The following is a 6,000-nucleotide window of genomic DNA, read 5'->3' as shown; positions in this document are numbered from 1 at the left end:
CATTCGTCGTGAGAGTTCGTCAGACCACAGCGGTGTACTTTTGTATAGTCAAAGGTTAACCACCTTGTCATTAATGGACACAAATCTTGGTGTTTCGAGGTAAGTACACAGTAGCTGCGCCTACACTTGCTTACTTGTTCTCACAAAAGCCGCAAAACACACTTGGCAATCGTAATTGCCACGAGTAATGAAGGTGAAGACCGGCTCTTATCCCTATAACTATAGGTTTGTGTAATGTTACTTATGTATATGCAACTTTCATTCTCTGTAAGGGTCTTGATAATATGGAAACACATTGGTAAAATGTCTAAATATTTTGGAATTTACAGTTTTAAGTCTTTCTATGTCTACAGAATCATGGCATGTGTCACGTGCTTTACATTATATTCTGTTTGTTTGTTTGTATGGTGTTCTTTCGTTGCGTGGAACCAGTGGTTATTCAACAACGGGACCAACGGCTCTACGTGACTTCCGAACCACGTCGAGAGTGAACGTCTGTCACCAGAAATACACATCTCTCACCCCTCAGTGGAATGTCCGAGAATCAGAATCGCGGCCACCGAGGTGGCACGCCAACACCATACCGACCACGCCACTGAGGCGCTTGTCTGGACGTTATGTGCTCCCAGGACCGATACCAAAGCGAGGTTGTTCTGATTGGCAACTTCAATTTTTAGTTTTCTTTAAAAGAAAACTATTGTGCCGGCTTTGTCCGTCCGTCTACCCTCAGATCTTAAAAACTGCCGAAGCTAGGGGGCTGCAAATTGCTATGTTGATCATCCATCCTTCAATCATCAAACGTACGAAATTGCAGCCCTCTAGCCTCAGTAGTTTTTTTTTTTTATTTAAGGATAAAGTTACCCGTAATCGTGCTTCTGGCAACGATATAGGATAGGCCACCACTGGACTTTGGTTAGTTTCACAGGCCACGGCTCATACGGCATTACACCGAGACCCCCGAAAGATAGATCTATTTTCAGTGGCCTTGATTATCGGCTGTACAGAAAACTCGACTGCGCCGAAGAAACTTCGGCACATTTTGTACTTGTTCTTATAGCGCCGGTTTTGATTCTGACCATCAAATAATGCAATCGTTGGCTTTACTTTCCACATGTTTGTGATGTGTATGCAATAAGTTTACGACTGGTGTTTATGACATGCGGTATGAAGGTAGTGTCCTGTGGGACAGAAAAATAAATTAATTGATAAATAAAACACCTTTGTCTGTTCCCATTTTCGTTACCTGCGCCTACACTGAAGCCTTCCAAAATAGTGCTAACTCTCTCTCTCTCTCTCTCTCTCTCTCTCTCTCTCTCTCTAAGTGAGCAATTAAAGAACATTTAATGCAGAAAGATAGAAGTAAATATGACGAATGAAAGGGGAACATTCGATCCATGGGTGAAACAGTGATTCGTCTACACTGTTTTACCATGTTTAGTACCAGCCCCTGGGTGTTCAAATGTTTTGCGATGTTTAGTGCTAGCCCTTGGGTGATCAAATGTGTTTCGCCATGTTTAGTACTAGTCCTTGGGTGATCAAATGTGTTTCACCGTGTTTAGTACTAGTCCTTGGGTGATCAAATGTGTTTCACCGTGTTTTGTACTAGTCCTTGGGTGATCAAATGTGTTTCATTATGTTTGGCACAAGTCCTAGGGTGATCAAAGTGTTTCACGTGTTTTGTACTACACCTTGGGTGATCAAATTTGTTTCACTGTGTTTTAGGCACTAGTCCTTGGGTGATCAAATGTGTTTTCACCGTGTTTTGTACTAGTCCTTGTGGATCAAATGTGGTTTCACCGTGTTTTGTTTTAGTCCTTGGGTGATCAAATTGGTGTTCAAATGTGTTTCCACAACCGGGTGTGTGTTACCTAGTCTGTCCCTTGGGTGATCAAATGTTTCACCGTGTTTTTCGTACTTTAGTCCTTTGGGTGATGCAAACATGTGTTTTCATTATGTTTGGCTACAAGTCCTAGGGTGATCAAATGTGTTTCACGGCGTGTTTGTACTAGACCTTGGTGCTCAATTTGTTTCACCTGTGTTTAGCACTAGTCCTTGTGTGATCAAATGTTTTCACCGTTTTTTGTACTAGTCCTTGGTGATCAAATGTGGTTCACCGTGTTTTGTTCTAGTGCGCTTGGTGATCAGATGTGTTCACGTGTTTAGCACTAGTCCTTGGGTGATCAAATGTGTTTCACCGTGTTTAGCACTAGTCCTTGGGTGATCAAATGTGTTTCACCGTGTTTTGTACTAGTCCTTGGGTGATCAAATGTGTTTCACCGTGTTTTGTACTAGTCCTTGGGTGATCAAATGTGTTTCACAGTGTTTAATACTAGTCCTTGGGTGATCAAATGTGTTTCACCGTGTTTTGTTCTAGTCCTTGGGTGATCAAATGTGTTTCACAGTGTTTAATACTAGTCCTTGGGTGATCAAATGTGTTTCACAGTGTTTAATACTAGTCCTTGGGTGATCAAATGTGGTTCACCGTGTTTTGTACTAGTCCTTGGGTGATCAAATGTGTTTCACCGTGTTTAGTACTAGTCCTTGGGTGATCATATGTGTTTCACTGTGTTTAGTACTAGTCCTTGGGTGATCAAATGTGTTTCACCGTGTTTAGCACTAGTCCTTGGGTGATCAAATGTGTTTCACCGTGTTTTGTACTAGTCCTTGGGTGATCAAATGTGTTTCACCGTGTTTTGTACTAGTCCTTGGGTGATCAAATGTGTTTCACCGTGTTTAGTACTAGTCCTTGGGTGATCAAATGTGTTTCACCGTGTTTTGTACTAGTCCTTGGGTGATCAAATGTTTTTGTTTCACCGTGTTTTGTTCTAGTCCTTGGGTGATCAAACTTTGTTTCACCATTTTTAGCACTAGTCTTGGGTGATCAACCATGTGTTTCACCGTGTTTTGTTTGTTCTAGTCCTTGGGTGATCAAATGTGTTTCACCGTGTTTTGTACTAGTCCTTGGGTGATCAAATGTGTTTCACCATGTTTAGCACTAGTCCTTGGGTGATCAAATGTGTTTCACCGTGTTTTGTACTAGTCCTTGGGTGATCAAATGTGTTTCACCGTGTTTTGTACTAGTCCTTGGGTGATCAAGTGTGTTTCACCGTGTTTTGTTCTAGTCCTTGGGGTGATCAAATTTGTTTCACCAATGTTTAGCACTAGTCCTTGGTGATCCAAATGTGTTTCACCGTGTTTTTGTTCTAGTCCTTGGGTGATCAAATGTGTTTCACCGTGTTTTGTACTAGTCCTTGGGTGATCAAATGTGTTTCACCGTGTTTTGTACTAGTCCTTGGGTGATCAAATGTGTTTCACCGTGTTTTGTACTAGTCCTTGGGTGATCAAATGTGTTTCACCGTGTTTAGCACTAGTCCTTGGGTGATCAAATGTGTTTCACCGTGTTTAGCACTAGTCCTTGGGTGATCAAATGTGTTTCATCGTGTTTTGTTCTAGTCCTTGGGTGATCAAATGTGTTATACCGTGTTTAGTACTAGTCCTTGGGTGATCAAATGTGTTTCACCGTGTTTAGCACTAGTCCTTGGGTGATCAAATGTTGTTTCATCGTGTTTTGTTTCTAGTCCTTGGGTGATCAAATGTAGTTTCACCTCCGTGTTTAGCACTAGTCCTTGGGTGATTCGCATATGTGTTTCACCATGTTTAAGTACTAGTCCTTGGGTGAATCAAAATGTGTTTCACCGTTGGTTTAGGCAGCTAATCCGTGGGTGATCATTATGTTTTTGTTTCCCACATTCACCGTGTTTAGCCACTAGTCCCTTGGGTTGATTAAAATTTGTTTGTTTCACTATGTTTTGGTTCTAGTCCTTGGGTGATAGAATGTGTTTGCACTGTGTTTAAATGTACTAGTCCTTTTCTTTGAAATGATGTTTCATGTGTTTACGACTAGTCCTTTTTGGGATCAATTTGTTTCCCCGGTGTTTAGCTAGTCCCTTGGGTGATCAAATGTGTTTTCACCGTGTTTTTGCTACTATGTCTTGGGTGATCAATGTGTTTTTTATACCCGAAGTTTTGTACTAGTCCTTGGGTGTATCACCATGTGTTTTCCACCGTGTTTTGTTGGACTAGGGTCTTGGTGAATCAGTGGGGTGTTTTGTACTAGTCCTTGGGTGATCAAATGTGTTTCACGTGTTTAGTACCTTAGTCCCTGGGTGATCAATGTGTTTAACCGTTGTTTTAGCACTAGTCCCTTGGGTGATCAAACCCATATGTGGGTTTTCACCGTGTTTAGTACTAGTCCTGGGTGATCAAATGTGTTTCACCGTGTTTAGCACTAGTCCTTGGGTGATCAAATGTGTTTCACCGTGTTTAGTACTAGTCCTTGGGTGATCAAATGTGTTTCACCGTGTTTAGTACTAGTCCTTGGGTGATCAAATGTGTTTCACCGTGTTTAGCACTAGTCCTTGGGTGATCAATTGTGTTCACCGGGTTAGCATTAGTCTTGGGTGATCAAATGGGTGTTCACCATGTTAGCACTAGTAATTGAGTGATCAAATGTGTTTCCCCTTAGCGTATGCACTAGCACTAGTCCTTGGGTGATTCAAATGTGTTTTCACTGTGTTTAGCCACTAGTTTCTTACTAGTCTTGGGTGATCAAATGTGTTTCATACGTGTTTAGTACTCAGTCCTTGGTGATCAAAATGTGTTTCATAGCCTTGTGTTTAAAGTACTAGTCCTTAGGGTGATCAAGATGTGTTTCACCGTGTTTAGCAGCTAGATCTTGGTGTTTACTGATCATATGTGTTTCACCGTGTTTAGTACTAGTCCTGGGGTGATCAAATGTGTTTCACCTATGTGATAAAGCACTAGTCCTTGTGTAATCAGATTGTGATTTCACCGTGTTTTGTGTTTACTAGTCCTTGGGTGATCAATGTGTTCACCGTGTTTAGTACTTAGTAGTTCCTCTGGGTGATCAAATGTGTTTCACGTGTTTTGTAGTACTAGTCTGGGTGATCAATGTGTTTCACCGTGTTTAGCACTAGTCCTTGGTGATCAAATGTGTTCACCGTGTTTTGTACTAGTCCTTGGTGATCAAATGTGTTTCACCGTGTTTATTTAATACTAGTGCTTGGGTGTATCAAATGTGTTTTCACCGTGTTTACTACTAGTCCTTGGGTGATCAAAATGTGTTTTCACCGGTTTTAGCACTATCCTTGGGTGATCAAATGTGTTTCACGTGTTTTAGCAATAGTCCTTGGGTGATCAAATGTGTTTTCACCGTGTTTAGCCATATGTCTGCTATCAAAATGTGTTTCACTGTTTACCGTCCTTTGTTTGTACTATCCTTGTGGGTGACTCAAATGTTTGCACCGTGTTTTAGTCATAGTCTTGGGTGATCAATGTGTTTTCACCAGTGTTTAGCACTAGTCCTTGGGTGATCTAGTCTTAGTGTCATCAAATGTGTTTCACCGTGTTTTCTAGTCCTTGGGGTGATCAATGTCACGTGTCCTTAACTGTCCTTGGGTGATCAAATGTGTTTCAAACGTGTTTTACACTAGTCCTTGGGTGATCAAATGTGTTTCACGTGTTTAGCACTAGTCCTTGGGTGATCAAATGTGTTTCACCGTGTTTAGTACTAGTCCTTGGGTGATCAAATGTGTTTCACCGTTTGTTTTGCATATCCTGGGTGATCAAATGTGTTTTCACCGTGTTTAGCATTAGTCCTTGGGTTATCAAATGTCACCGTGTTTAGCATAGTCCTTGGGTGATCAAATGTGTTTCACCGTAGCCACTCCGTGTTTGTACTATCCTTGGGTGATCAAAATGTGTTTCACTGTCGTGTTTTTACTAGTCTTGGGTGATCAAATGTGTTTCATGTTTAGTACTAGTCCTTGGGTGATCAAAATGTTTCACCGTAGTATACTAGTCTTGGGTGATCAAATGTGTTTCACCTAGTGTAGCACTCCAGTTCTTGGGTGATCAAATGTTTTCACCGTATTTTAGTTACTAGTCCTTGGGTGATCAAATGTTTCACCATTTTAGTAC

Source organism: Macrobrachium nipponense, chromosome 39, assembly GCF_015104395.2.
Source record: "Macrobrachium nipponense isolate FS-2020 chromosome 39, ASM1510439v2, whole genome shotgun sequence".
NCBI classification, from domain to species: Eukaryota; Metazoa; Arthropoda; class Malacostraca; order Decapoda; family Palaemonidae; genus Macrobrachium; species Macrobrachium nipponense.
Note: the sequence above shows the minus strand (reverse complement) of the source record.